A 15,957-nucleotide genomic window follows, 5' to 3' on the forward strand; every position below is an offset into this window, starting at 1 on the left:
GTGCTCCAGGACTTTCTTTCTTTTTGCTGAACATTAAGAAGGGGAATGAAAAGGAAGGATAGAAAAAAGATTCGCCATGGCATATGTTCGAGACTTCATACACTGTGGGCCACAGGGGATTTTATACTGAGTTTTTTAAATTCACCCTAAGCATCAAGTCACATCATTTTAATCATCCCATAGACTTTGCTCTTAATAGAAGCAGCCAGATAATTCAATAGGAATCATTTAATTATGAGTGAATGGAAAAGTGATCAAATATTGGGTATCTTAAGGAAATAATAAACTCTTAGAAAGCTGTGGTCTCAAATACATCAGCTAAATAAGCCTTGCACGTAACACAAGTATCCATCAAAACTAAAATCCTTTACTTCCTTCCAAAGAACTCTGACACTTGATGAGATGATTCAGGTGTAATGCAAGTGCGTGGGTACTTACTCTGAGAATGTGTGTATGTGTGTGCTGAAAAGAATTTAGAATTTATATCTGCTTTATCTCTAACAAGGTTCAAATCTCTTAAATAAAAATTATTCCGTATTTTTTTTAGTTGAGGGACCTAAAGCTTTAGAGCATGTATTTTGCCATCAAAATTATATTCCATCCAAACTTTGCTAAATTATATTGTGCCCTAGTTTGTTTTCCTCTCATGACTCAGGAAAGGCAGTGAAACCTGTGGAAAAGTTTTCGCCCTGGGCTAACAGAAACATATTGCAAAAAGGGTCCATCTCATACTATTCTGGGAAATAACTAAAAAATAAAAATCTTTCCCCTTTCAAGGCCAGCCACTAAGTGTTGTTTTATTTTTATTGTAGGAAAAGCAGCATACTAGGATTTATTGTGTAGTAAGCAGTATGTCCCATTTCCCTCCTTTCTGCTGCCAAGCCTGTTCCCTATCCAAACCGATCAAGCAACTGTTAAAATGAACCAAGCCAGAATTTGGGATGAGAATACCACTTGATGGAGTCTTGTAGGGAAATCACTGCTGGTTTGACTGTCAACATTTATCAGAAATGTCACTTGCCTGGCAATCAAGGTTAGTTTTTCAGTCAGTATGAGCCTCTGCCAGACTTGTAGGTACCGTTCAGTGGTCTCTCGATCCTGCAGTTGCTTACACTTCACCCACACCACCCCAATAAATTTATTCATGGCGTTGCATCAGGTCTTAGTGGAAAGCCTTAAAAGGAATGTAACTCTTTTTAAGATTTTTATTTTCATTAAACTAGGCAAGGATGGAGAACATGTTTACTTAAATCCTGATGTAGGAAAGGAAACATTGAAAGAAATGAAGCAATAAAGAAGGGAGATAATCATTCTTTTCATAAGAAGTCCATACATTTTCCTGGATATGGTAGCCTCTGGTGGATGTTTGATAAGGGTTGTGGTACAGTGAGAAAGGTTCACCATCTGGCATTAAATGCAGTTAAATTAGTTTCTCATTTAAGAAATATACTCAATTTTGCTGAACTACCTCTGAAACCAAAAGGAATATGGTTCTTTAAGGAGGGTGGTGGCTCAGCAAGGAAGATTAGGTCTACTGGCTCTGCTTAAAACCTGGTGGGCTAAGGTTATGTGGTGGTTTGAAGCTATATACCTGTGATGGTTGGGTTCATGTGTTGACTTGGCCAGGTGATGGTGCCCAGGTATCTGGTCAAACAAGCACTGGCCTAACTGTTACTGCAAGGACATTTGTGGCTGGTTAATAAACCAGAAGGCTGGTTTATTAAATCATCAGTCAATTGACTACATCTGTGACTGATTACATCAATGAAGGGTGTGTCTTCCGCAATGAGAGAATTCAATCAGCTGGATTTAATCCAATCAGTTGAAGACTTTTAAGGGAGAAAGAGAAAGGACCTTCACTTCTTCTTTGGCTGACCAGCGAAGCATTTCCTGAGGAGTTCATCGAACACCTTCATCAAAGTTGCCAGTTCACTGTCTGCCCTATGGAATTTGGACTCGTGCATCCCTACAGTTGCATGAGACACTTTTATAAAATCTTATATTTACAGATATCTCTTGTTGGTTCTGTTTCTCTAGAGAACCCTAACTAATACAGAACCCCAGTAAAACTTGTTCTCAATCTTAATCCATTCTTGTGAGTGTGAACCCATTGTAAATAGGACATTTTGATGAGGTTACTTTAAGGTGTGGCCCAACTGAATCAGGATGGGTCTTCATGCTATTACTGGTATTAATTACTGGTACTCATGCTATTATTATAGAGTAGGCCACAGAGAGAGAACCCATGAGACCCTAGAAGCCAGAGGGCATCACCATGTGACAGAAAAGCCAAGGAACCCCAAAGACTGCCCACCAGCCAGAAAATACACATACCAGGAGGAAGTAAGCTTTCTAGCCTCCCAGTGAGCCAATAAATTCCTATTGTTAAACCAATCCATTGTGCGGATTTGTTTTAGCAGTCAGGAAACTAAAATAGGTCACAAAGAACCACTACTCCAAACACTTATGTGATTTGAAGCACAAATCTTGTATTCAAAGAGAACTCTTCCCAAGCCTCATTGCTTACTGTCCTCAGGTCTGCTTTGGTAGCATAGGTTCCCCTCACTCTGCCCCCAGAGGAGTCTTTGGAGATGCATTCCATTCTGATAAAGAAGTAATGTTTTAATTATCTGTAAAAGTTAGTAGTGGCCAAGGACAGCTGTGCTACTTCCTGCCATATAACAAGCCACGCATTCCACCTTTCAAACTTAAACATTTTATTAAATGTAAGGGAAGGTCTGGGCTAGAGCTAACCCTGCTCATATCAGTTTCAGAGGCTCTTGGATCTCAGGATAGCCCTTAGGGCCACAGTTATTTTTCTGGTTTGCTATTAAAACAAACACACAAAGAAAGAACTAAAGAAATATGCAGATACAAGTTAAACTAGATACTTTAAAGACCTTGCAGTGGAGACTATTAAAGGGAGGAATTTACCATTGGGACCACAACAAATAACTAACAATTTGTTAATGCAGAAACTTGCTAATATAAGTTCATTTGATGGGGCCAACAAGATAGAGAGGGCAAGACAGGAGCTTTGGAACCAGATCACCCTGGATCCTGATGTTAGTTCTGCCACTTACTTACCCTGTGACTTTGGCCACTATGTTTAACCTCCCTCAATTTCTTCAATTTCCCTTTGTAATATTATGTATCCAATGGGGTTGCTGCATATATAAAATGTACATCACAATTCTGAAGTATAAGGGGCCCTCAGTAAATGATAGCTAGCATTGCAATGTAGAAGGCATAAAGTCCAAGAGAATTTCAATAACATTTTGCAGAAACAGACCATGTATGCTTTCCAAACTCAGTATTTAAGACTTAAAAATTAAGTTGGCATTGTAAGTGATCACTCAGTTAACCAATGAACTATCTTTTTAATATTTTACTAGTTTTTCTGTGGTTTGAAAAGCTGAGAATTATTTTTTCTCTCTCTCTCATTTTGGGAATTTACTGATTAAGACCTTTTTTTTAAAATCCAGGAATTTAAGGGCTGAACATTTTCAGTGTAAGCAATTTAAGAGAACCAATAACCTCCTTTCTCTTCACTGCTGACTGGTTGGTGCCAGAGCCAGGGATTGTCAGGTGACCCCATGGCTGGGAAGTCAGAGACACTTGTCCTGTTCTCTAAGACTTCCCGTTTCATTATAGATCCCACGTTACGGCATTAGGTTTATGAGGATGTCCTTACTTTCCCACGAATGAAGTTAGCTAGGCCTTCCTATTTCATAGGCAGTCAAGGTGCTATAATCTTGAATTATTCACCAAACTCCTCCTAATGATGTTTCATTAGCATTAAGTGACAGAGCAGGCTTTTCCTAAACAAAAACAGGGATTTTGCTATTTCTCAGCATAAGATGTTTTTTTTTCTCCTCTCTACTCCATCCCCTCAACCACCACCTCTGAAAGGAGCCATAATCCTTTTTACTTTTTTCATTTAAATGGCATTCCTCTTCTCTCCTGTCACTGGGTTCCCCTCTGTTTCCATTTGGATGCTCTCTATCAGTGGCCCTGAGGCATTTTTTCTAAACTAGATTTTCCAAGAAGGTAGTAAGAAGTTTCAGTAAAAGTCTAATGAATACACTTACTCTAGAGGAGATTGTGAGGTGTAACAATTGAATTCTGTCCTTTCTCTCAAAGAATTTGCAATTTATGTATCTTTATTTCTAGCTGAGAAGTACAACACTAGCTGGTAGTACACCAGTTAAGCAGGTAGAATGGTAGTACAAAATAGACCTGATCACCCCCCACCCCAAACTTATATCTATAGGCAGGCCATAAAAGGAGTAGAAGGGGATTATCAAAAAATAGCCCTCACTATCTGCCACTTGCCCTCCAAACTGGAGGTAACTTTTTACCACTTCCTCCTTCTTACTTTCAACCTGGCTGCCTCCTTCTCATACTCAACAACCATATGAACAATTCTCTAGTTTTAATTCATCTCAGAAAAAGGCATCTGCATCCCAGATGTTTTTATTACCAATGTGTTACTTATTTTATAACTTATTTTTCAAGGGACAATTCTCTCCCAAGTTCCTAGGAAGCATCAGCTTGTTTGTCCCATTTGTTCCTGTGACAGATAAATAGACGGTGGATCTTTGGGCTCAGTGAAGCAAGGCCTGGAAGCCACCATGTGTCACCCATTCTGGTTGTCCGAAGGAGAGCCTGCAGCCTGGTAGTAGTGGTGGTCATGGGTCTTGGCTACATGAGCTTGTATGTGTTGAATCAATAAAGTCACCATAAGCAAAACTGAAATAGAGAGTAGGGATGAGCCAGGCCATAAATTTATGCTTCATGGTGTTGCATGCTAAATTCTAACCTTGACATCTCTCACATGTAAATACAGTCCTCCAAACCTCGCTTTTCTATCTACATTTACTTGGGTGTCAAGAACTGTCACTCCTTCTGACATGAGTTATTCTCTTATCTGCATGTTCTCCCATATGTTGCCTGATGGCTCTAGCAGCCCCTGATGATCCCAGCCTGATCAGGGTGCCCACGAAAGATCATGACACAAGTCACAGGGATTCTCCCCTACAAAGGCCCTCTTGTTTCAAGGACTTTGCGTTGATTATCTCATTCTCCCTCTGGTGGCACCTTCTCCAAGTTACTGTTTGCCTCAGCTTGTGACCACTCGCTCCTTGTTCTGCCCATCGGTATCTGTTAATCCCTAGTTCCGTGATTTTTAAGCTTTTTGGACTCAATAGACATATTGAGAAGGTGATGACAGTTAAGCAGTTTTACATTCCCCCCAAAATACATATGTGCATTTACAAATGATGGACTCTCAGAATCATTGATTTCCCGCCCCCTCCCTGATTGTTTAAGTACTAACTGCTGCTTGCTTACCTGGTCCTAATGAGCAGCCTTCCACTGACCCCTCCTCCAAACCCCTACTGAGTCTTGCACCTCCTTGTTCCCCAAGCCTCTGAGCTGCTATTGCAACAGCAATCCTCCTGATCCTTCATGTCTGCCTCAGTGCCTGGGACCTGGCTCCTGGTCCTGAGTGGGAACATGTGTATCTGCACAGCTCAGCAATGGGCTCAATAAATGAGGCATTCATCTGCATGCCTAGACTCTGGCTCCAAGTTTAAGTAAGCATATTATATGGGGATGGAGAGGCCTATTAATTACTTGAGTTAGGAATCTCTCAATTCTTAAAAATTTTTCTGGTTTAAGATTTACATATACCTTGAAGTCCACATTCTTATTCCAGATAAAGCTGTGTCCTAAAGATCCGGTACCCATCATGACTGTGCTGTAGAACCTTAACATTCTGCAATCTCGACTTTACAGCAACTGCTGAAAACATATAATGTAATTTAACAAATCGCTGTGGAAGCAAAACCCTCTTTGGTGATATTTGTTGGTCTGAAAGTCCCTTGTTCCAAACACAAAATTGAAATTTGCGGTGGTGAGCCAGCTGCCATAGTAAAATACATTGGTTTAAGAACATAACTAAGTGCTTTGCTCCCAAAGATAACCTTGAACTCAAGTGAAATGATCTGCAACTCTAAAAGGATGAATGCAGATTCTTAATTAAATTAAGTTGTGATTTGGGGCCCAGATGCTCACTTAATTGAAAATAAATGGAAGGGTGGGGGAGAAGGGTCTGTGGGAATAGGTTGATTAGTGCCAATATTTTCTGAGAGATGGCCTGTCACCAGGTGAGATGCTATGCGGCTGTCCCACACAGCTGTTTGTAAGAGGAGTTGGGTTTGTCTTATGTGGGAATGAAAGGTACCCAGATTAGGAAGGCAGCCTATTGTCTATGAAAAGTCCTTTGATCCAGCCACAGGAAACTAGCATTTCATTCAGCAGCTCATCACTACTCTGAGCACACAGCATTTGTGAAACACTGCAGGCCTCAATCCAAGCAAACACCTGTTTGCTGATTCCTCTTTATCTCTACGTAACATGCAGTGAGCTGTGACTTGGTGATCGCCATGAAAGCAAACTCCTTTGGTTTCATGTTTTTTCCTTAATTGTTGCAAATCAGCAATTCCACACAACTTCATTAGACACCCTCTGTTCGAGACCATATTTTGCTTCAGATATAGCAACAGGATTTCTCTGGTATATCTACTTTGGTGTCCCCTTCCCCAGCAAGGTTGCTAGAAGTTCAGCGCATTGGATTTGCAAGACAACCATGGGTCTTTTGTGTTTAGCGCTTGCTTACAGTTGGCGTGCATCCCCTTGCTTGATACCATCCTAATAGCTCCTGCTCCACAGGTCTCATTAGAGAAAGGATGAATTCAATATTTGATCTAACTCGAAGTTTATTGCTCATTCCACCCCTGAACACTCTCGTAATGTTCTGACACATTAATTGGAATACCTAAATGCCTCCTTATTCTTAGAAGTAGAGCTCATTTTTTGTTGATTACTTTTGTGCAAAATGGTGAAAGACAGAATCATTCACACAGTAATATGAATGCAAACAGCAATAACAACTGCAACAACAACTGGCATTTATGGGGTCCTTTTTCTGTGTTCCAGGTAGTGTTCTAAGCACTGTGCACGTAGAAATACTTTTAATCCCCACTTTCTGAACAGACCTTGATTGTTCTCATCCCCATTTTTCAGATGAAGGCACTGAGACACAGATAGATAATTAGTATAAAGGGATAGTAGTCACCACAGGAAGAAGAACTGCACAGGATGACAGACCTGAGTTGGTGTTGGTAGGAATGTCAAGAGACATGGGATGGAGTTTCATACTGAAATTCAATAAGGAGGAGACGAGGCTCCATTAAGAAATCTTGGCTTGTAAAGAGCAAATGCCTCCTGTTGAAATGGATGTATTGAGTAATGCAATTTTCTTCTTGCAAAGTAGGACTGGAACTCCTTAGACCTTTCACCTCCAAGGGTGGTCCTTACCTCAGTCCCATGAAGGTGAAGCATTTACAGGGTTATTTATCTGGGAGTACACCCAGGTGATAGATCCGGGTGTTCCGGCTCCCTAGTGAACATTGTACACAGGCTGTAAACTGGTGAGGACTGAGTTGAAAACCTGCTGCTCCGTTTACTAGCAAGTAACCTTGGGTCCATCTGTAAAATAAGGACAGTATCTCCTTCATTCGATGTTGGAAGGATTAAATGAGGTGAAATATTTAAAGTTACTTAATCTCGCTAAGCCACAGTTTCCTCATCTGTAAATGGAAATAATAATGGAAACTACTTCAGGGGGTTACTGTGAGGATTAAATGAGATAATATTTATAAAAATGCTTAACCTAGTGCTTGGCAGAGCAGACATACAATAAGCAAACCACACTAATATATACAGGGAACAGTAAACACTTTGAATGTGCAATCAATGTTGGGCAACCTGACCTTTTCTATTTTCAACTTTGAGAATTAGTTTTTGGTCTTGCTTGTACCTGTTTATGATTATATTTTAATTCTAGCTAGATTTCCATCTTTAGTGGCTATTAACCTACTTCTCTATATCTTTTTATAACTATTATGACTAAAAGTTTCACATATCACAGCACCCTTTGGAGCTAAGATTTCATTAGTGAGGATAAAAAAACTGAAAAGTTGGCGAAAGGGTCAAAATTCCTATTAGATCCTGAGAATTATTCTTTCTTTAAAATGAATAGGCTCACAGTAGTGGAATTCAAATTCCTGATTCTGCTTTAGAAAGAAAAAGAAATAAGAAGATGAGTATTTGCAAGTTACTTTTATCTTTAGTACTATCTCAAATTCACTTTCCTCTCAATATTAGGTGTAAGAGGAAAATTCTCAAAGCCCACAGAATAATTCAATTCTGATAGGACTTTTCAGATTAAATTGCAAAGTAATTTAAGATCTCCTTTCAGAGAAAATGCACGTATAATTCATAACAAACCTCTTTTAACTCTTCTTCCCTTTTAACCAATTTTAAACTCAGAGCTCTCTTTGTCACCTTAAAGTTGGAACTTAATGGACCAGAGCTACTTAGGAACCTGTCAAAGGCTTTATTCCCTGCTGAAATTTGTAACTGTTCTTGATGTCATTATCAACTTGGCTCCAGACTAAATCACTGGTGCCTTCACTGCGTCCCCTGTTGAGGTACGATATTCCTTATTCGCTCTGTGCTCAGTCATTTCCAATGGCAGGTGTACTGGGTTGAATACAGTCCCCCAAAATTCATGTCCTCCAGAACCTGTGAATGTGACCTTATTTGGAAATAGGGTATTTGCTGATGTAATGATGAGGTCAGACTGGATTAAGATGGACCCTAACTGTCCGGCGCTTCTCCGCCGCCCCGCCTGGGCCGGCGATGGGGAACAGAGAGACAGGGGGAGAGAGGGCACGGACAGTATCTTACCCGGAGCACTTGTGATCACTCGGGACCCACAGTGGTGAAGCAGATAAACTTTTAATGGGACTAGGCAATCATCATCTTTACAGGTTCCACCCGGGACGAGGCGCCTCGGGGGAGAACAACCTCGATGCGGCCGTCAGGTACGGCTCCTTGTGGGCTGTCTCCCCGAGCTTTGCCCGGGAACTTTCTTATAAACCCTGCGTGTATCCAATGGGCTAACGCCACGCACACAAGCATGATTGGTGAATACAGCGGGTGGTTACATACATCAGAAGCCGGAAGCAGGATGTGGGCGCCATCTTGGCACCACTCGATGGGCGGGGGGACTTTGGAGCAGGTTTACAGCGCATGCGCTATGCCCGTCCCGGGAGACGGCTCTCCACATCTCCCCCTTTATTATTTATATCGACCCAGTGTCCCCAGTGATGAGTGTGCTCCCGTGAACCCAGATGGCTCACAATTTGTTCCGGTGCTTTGGGGAGTCTGGACTAGGTCTCAGCCATTTAGCGGCGGAGCCTCTAGCACCGACCAGAATGCTCACCTCATATGGAGACAGGAGAGTCCGTGAGCTGGAAACAACATGACTCTCCCTGCAGTGCTTTGCCTTGCAACTGGGGGACAAAGGCGGGGGCAGGGATAGCATTAACCAGAGTCGGAGGCGTCACTAGGCGTCCCTATGCATTGGCTAGAGTCAAGTCTGGCCACAACTATGACTCTGCCTTAGGGACCTACCTGAGACAAAAATTATGACTGCTGGCGTCGCCCGTTATACCCGGGACACAGCTGCGCGCTTAGCTACAAACCTCGCTCCCGAGTGCCCCGCCCGAGGCGGCCAGGATGGGGTATGGCCATCAGAATGGTCGCTGTTGGGGGTATCAAAGGTGGAGGACATAGCCATCATAGTGGTAACACGGTACTGCCGCGCTTGAAACAGGCGTTCTAGCAAAGATTTAACAATGACTAATCCCACCAATGGTCCCACCATCAAGAGAATCCAATTAGTCAAATTGGGCCAAGAGAACCAAGAGGTGACTTGGTCCCACAGATTTTTTACAGTCTCGCCCAGTGTGGAAAGGTCGAAACTAACAGGCTTCAATTTCCTAATGTTCTCAAGTCCCTGAAGGCCGGAGGCTTGGTCCAATGGCCCAGGCCGTATATTCGTTGGCGTTTCTGACAGCTGCTCCCCGGCCTCCCCAGGTGATGCCACGGTTCCCACCAGTCTTTCCGGAACCCACACTGGTTGACGTCCTGGTTCCTGGGGAAAAACACAAACAGAGCCTCCGGCCCAGCCGAGCACCGGGTCAGGGCCTTTCCACTGTGACGTGGAGGGAGCGATATGGCCCTTAACAGTCTCCCATATAAGGACTAGAATCGGGTCCAAACAGACACCCGTTTGGCGCGCTCGGTCTATATCACGACCAAGTTTCATCCAAGAGGGCAGATTAAGGCTGCCAGAACAAGGAAACCAGGGGGCAAAAGTGGCCACATCATCAAGAAATCGTTGGAGAGAACTTTTCTTAACTGAGATACCCCGCTGCTTCAAAAGGGTCTTTAAGGGGGTTAATAGGGGTGAGCTTTCAGACTGCCCCATGCTTGCAGTGGGCACTATCTCTTAATCACTCGGAGAGCTCTTCCGAGTCCCCGGGGCTACCTGAACGCCCACGGGCCCTAGTCCTCGTATGGAAAGGGGGTGCTTACCTTCTCGCGGTGATCAGTCGCGGAGGTCAAACCACGGATCCCGGGAGCACGTCTCCGTCGGGGCGAGGGGAACGCAAATGAGGTTGCGGGTTCGAAGTGCCCCGTACGGGCCACCACTTGTCCGGCGCTTCTCCGCCGCCCCGCCTGGGCCGGCGATGGGGAACAGAGAGACAGGGGGAGAGAGGGCACGGACAGTATCTTACCCGGAGCACTTGTGATCACTCGGGACCCACAGTGGTGAAGCAGATAAACTTTTAATGGGACTAGGCAATCATCATCTTTACAGGTTCCACCCGGGACGAGGCGCCTCGGGGGAGAACAACCTCGATGCGGCCGTCAGGTACGGCTCCTTGTGGGCTGTCTCCCCGAGCTTTGCCCGGGAACTTTCTTATAAACCCTGCGTGTATCCAATGGGCTAACGCCACGCACACAAGCATGATTGGTGAATACAGCGGGTGGTTACATACATCAGAAGCCGGAAGCAGGATGTGGGCGCCATCTTGGCACCACTCGATGGGCGGGGGGACTTTGGAGCAGGTTTACAGCGCATGCGCTATGCCCGTCCCGGGAGACGGCTCTCCACACCTAACTCCTGGTATGACTGGTGTCCTTATGAGAAGAGGGAAATTTGGGCACAGAACACAGACATGCAGGGAGAACACCATGTGATGACAAACGCAGAGATCTGAGAGATGCAGCTGCAAGTCCAGGGTCACCAAGGACTGCCGGTAACCGCCAGAAGTTGGAAGGGGTGAGGAGGGACACTCCCTGTCAGGCCTCTGAGGAAGCATGGCCCAGATGACAATTTGATTTTGGACTTCTAGCCTCCTGAACTGTGAGAGAATAAATAAAATTCAGCCAAGCAGTTTGTGGCATTTGTTACAGTAGCCCTAAGAAAGTAATATAGCAGGATTTAGGTTAGCATGGGAAAGCCAAATACCCTACATCCCTCTGATATACCTGGAGGAAGTTCGAAAATAGACAACAAGTCAGTGACTCTTGGGGTGAGCAATACTTTGAGGCCACATTATCCAGCCATCTAGTGCATGAAGCTCTCCCAATGCATCCTAGCAGGTAACTCATTCATTCTACAACTAAGTATCTCTAATGATATGGAACTTACTACCCTTTTATAGAGCCCGTTCCATTTCCCATGTTTGAAATAGAAGAAAAAGTTGAAATCTGCCTCCCTATGATGTACTTTCTTTGGGACATTGTTGCCTTCCAGAAACACAAAGAACGAGGCCAGTCCTTCTTCTGCATGACCATCTTTCAGATGTTGCCTACAGCTGTTTCTGCTAAATCCATCTAGCTTTCCATTCTAGAACTGCCTTCAGCCTTCCTCCTTATGATCCTGCTCTTTGTCCCGTGGTCCTCTGGGTTTGCCAGGGCTCGTTTAGATGGTGGCATCCAGACTGAAGAAAGGAGGCCTGCCCTGCTCCAACTTTCAGGAGTACAATGGGACCTTCCTGTCTCCTGCCCAGCTCTTCTACTCTTATTAACATAGCCTTCACCTAGAATAGTCCACACCCTATCTCTCTCCACCCCAACCCTCCAGTGGCTGCCCTTTCAGCCTAGAAGAAATCCCAAGTCCTAATAATGACCTAAAAGGCCTGAGAAGACCTGGCCCTGGCCCATCTCCAGCCCCATCTCCCCCTCACTCACCTCACTCCAGCCCCACTGGCCTCCTTGCTGCTCCTCAGACCCACTGAGCTCACTCCACTTCAGAGACTGGAAAGCTCTTCTCCCTCCATTTCATTCAAGACTTCACTTAATAATCTTTTTCAAAGAAACTTTTCTTGACCACCCTAACTAAAGCTGCACTCCATCACTCTCTGTCCTGTCCCCTCATGCTGCTTAAATAAAGCATTCCCTGTCATTAAATCATGTATTTATTTTCTCGGTTGTTTATTACATGTCTTCTCCACTGGAATGTAGGGAACATGAGGGTAGGTGCTTTGTTTTGTTCCCTGCTCTATCTTCAGTGCCCAGAACAATGCCTGCACATAGTATGTGATCAATAAATTTGTTGAAGGAATGAATCACCCAGGATTAATTTATCCTGAGATTGTATTAGTCTGGGGGCATCCGTGATACACTAACTCATATTTTCCATAAAGCTTCCTGTGTCTTTTTCTCTTGTGCCAGACATCAAAATGACAAAATTATATTTGTCAAGAATTTGGAAACTCTGCAAAGGCTCATTCACTCTCTGGAATGAATTTGGATTCTTAGGGTACAGTCATTAAACTAAACAGTCTCCCAGAAGCTGAAAGAGTGAATCATTTTGATTCCCCAATCATGCCTCTCTCCACCCAGCAGTCATTGGCCTTTGGGAAGGTAAAACCCTGTGGGTTCTAACTCTAGCTCAGCAAACTCCTGGCCAGGACCTCTTATTATTAAGAGGCAGCTCTTCTAACCTCCCAGGGTGCCTGGAATGCCCCCAGCTCCTGAAGTCATTATGTTTTACAGCAGGGTCTCTCGACAGAGCTTCATCAGCCTTTGGCAGAACATAAGCCAAAATAATGGGCAAGCAGATGCCAGAGTGAATTCCAATGTGTACACACAATTCTTGGCCCCATAAAAATCAATTCCTTATTCATAATTAAGCAACTTCTCTGAGAAAGGGCAGGTTAGTACAGTTATTAAAAGATAAATAATAGATAAGGATCCACTTGTTTCTTCTCTCTCTCTCTCATTCTCTCTCTCCCTTTCTCTCTGTCTCAGGATAAAGAATTTTAAATACAAAATAGCACTGTAATTGTTTTTTCTTCTACCTGTTTCTTCCCAGTGATGCTCAGGCCCAACTAAACAGAATAGCTTATACAAATTTTCATTGTCCCTCTCTGTTGTGTTTCTCCTTAACATGTGTCCTTAAGAGCAGAATAATGAGGCAATACAGAGAGAAGAAACTAGAAACTCCCCTAACAAGAGTTACAAAGATGTGTCCTGTGAGCATTTTCCTGTTTTCCATATTGGACTTAGGGCTCATAGCTGAAAACAAGAGTTACTTAATAGCTCTATACTAAGAAGAACAGCAGCGCCACCCCCCACCCCCCGCCACCTGCTTATTAATAAGCAAGAGAATCAGTCTCATTTCCTTCAATCCCCACCCCATCCCTTTTGTGTCCTCCTTATATGAAAAAGATGGTGAAGGAAGGGGTGTTATCCTTGGAGGCCCAGCAGTGTTTGAGGTGTGAGACTGTTACCCCTCTCCAGGGGAATGCTTCCTCTCTCCTGAACCAAGGGAAAGGGACCACACCAGGATCTTTGGAGAAGACTGAGGCTGCCTGCAAGAAAGAGTGGCTGCCGGTTCTTTCCTCAGCTGAGGAAACTCCAGAGAGGCTGAGACCCTCTCAGAGCAAAGCAAAGGAATCGATTTCTAGGATATGGCTCCTTGGATTGTAAGAGTGCACAGGAGCACAGGGACTGATCTTCTGGCCTAGAGATTTCTGAAGGAAGGGGGATACTGGAACCTTCTATGTCAGTAGAACCTGAAGTCTCCTTAGTTTGGCAGCATGTCTGGGAGTACGAGGAACAAGCCCATCCAGCCTAATGCTCTGTGGCCCATGGATGGGGCTCAGTGGGATCCCACATTAAGGAAGTTGGAGGTTTAAAGAGGGATGAGAGCCATTAAGCTGACCAGGTGGTCATTGATCCCAGCCATGGTAAATGGGCTGGGAAGGTGGATAGCTGGCAGGGCTGATAGAAGACTGAGCTGCACCTTTGAGGGGGTTTGCAACAAAATGGAGGTGGGAGGTACCACCAAGTCAATGGAGGCCTCCAGGGTGAGGTCAGGGACCCATCCCATCTGCCATTAACGGGCAGCCAGCCACAAAAACCAGAGAGCTTGGCCTCCCCATCCCTCCTCCATGACTCCAACACCAGAGGGCGCTAGTACCCAGAAAAGGACGAAGAATCCCCCTCTTCTCCCTTCCAGGCCATCCTCTATATTGCCCCAGATGATGCTGTGGAGAGTGGAAAGGAATCCTGCTTTGAGTCTTAGGTTTTAAGCCAGACTGCACTAAGTTTTAATGACTGAACGAAATTAAATAATAGAATTTGACCATGACATCATTAATGGAACTATTTACTGAGCCCAAAGGAAGATTTGATATAGTATAGTTGGAAGCAATGATTGGGGGAAAAATTCATATTTATATTCCAAATAATCAAGAACTTTTCAATAAACTTGTGCCAGTAGTTGGAAAATTTTTGTTAGAGATTAAATATTTGGAAGAGACAATGGAAGGTCCTTTTGTGCACCTTTGGCTGTGGTAATCTTTTTGTCATGAATGATTAAGTTCATAGAAATCCTAAAATGTATCCAGTGTATTTGCTAATTCTTTCCTTTTAAAAGTGACATTGGTTTCAGCTTAACTAAGGAAGCAAGAGAGGACTAGGGGATAGAGAAGCAAGGTTGTCCCCGTCAGGTGCCCAGGACAGCCAGTGGACCTGAGGGAGTTGGGAGGACCAGTCAGAAGAGGATGTTATTATGGAAGACCAGCCACCTGGGGTCTGAGGTCATTGGGTAGTTGCTGTGAGTAACTGTGGGACAAAAATATCTTAGCAATAGCAATAACAAATAGGAGAGGATGGTGTTGGCAACTGGGTGACCTCAAAGAAATTTGTAATAATTGGGATAGAGACAACTCAGGAAGGTGTCAGAGTCACAGAGTTGGTGGTACTGGTGGCACTGGTGATGTCACTTATAGAATACTTTCCATACCTGTTATCTCATTCTCACTCTCAACATCATCGCACTTCTTCTTCTTCTTCTTCTTCTTCTTCTTCTTCTTCCTACTCCTCTTCCCTCTCCTCCTTCTCCTTCACTAATATGTATTAAGCATTTACTATGTGCCAGGCACCATATGCATAAAACAATTACAAGGTCAAATGACCCCTGTGACCCCGAAGACCTACACTGGGGGCCAATCAGTCAAAATGGGAAGGGAGATGGGCTATGATGTCATAGTCCCATTTGGGTTGAGGTGCTGATTGGACATATAGTTTAATATACACTTTCAGAACTAAACCAAGTTCTCCGCCTAAGAGAAATCAGGGGTGGGTTGCTTGCAGAAGCATGCTTATCTAGCACCATTTCAAGTGCTTTATAAAAACTTTAACACATGTAATCCTATGACATATACAATGATTATCATCCTTATTTTATAGGAAACTGAAGCACAGGGAAATTAAGTGACTTGCTCAAGGTCATGTGGCCAGTAAGTGGCAGATCCAAGATTTGCACCCAGATTTCAGATTCTTTGCTCTTAATAAAGTGGGTAAACTGGCAGACCCGTTGCCTGAAGGGACATCATATAGATGAAAAGGTGGGTCGTTGAGAAACATTGGCGTCACAATAGTGTCTGTGAATCATGAGTAGTACAGTGAACAAAGTGATTCTTATTCATGTTGTTTTCATGAAAGGAATCTAGGATATTT

General features: G+C 43.7%; 1 protein-coding gene across 1 annotated transcript in view; it reads left to right on the forward strand.

The window, feature by feature from the left end:
• SLC9A9 (solute carrier family 9 member A9) overlaps nucleotides 1-15,957 on the forward strand; it is a 592,279-nt gene that overhangs the window by 251,553 nt on the left and 324,769 nt on the right. The gene's annotated exons all lie outside the window — the stretch shown is intronic.

Source organism: Choloepus didactylus, chromosome 1, assembly GCF_015220235.1.
Source record: "Choloepus didactylus isolate mChoDid1 chromosome 1, mChoDid1.pri, whole genome shotgun sequence".
NCBI classification, from domain to species: Eukaryota; Metazoa; Chordata; class Mammalia; order Pilosa; family Megalonychidae; genus Choloepus; species Choloepus didactylus.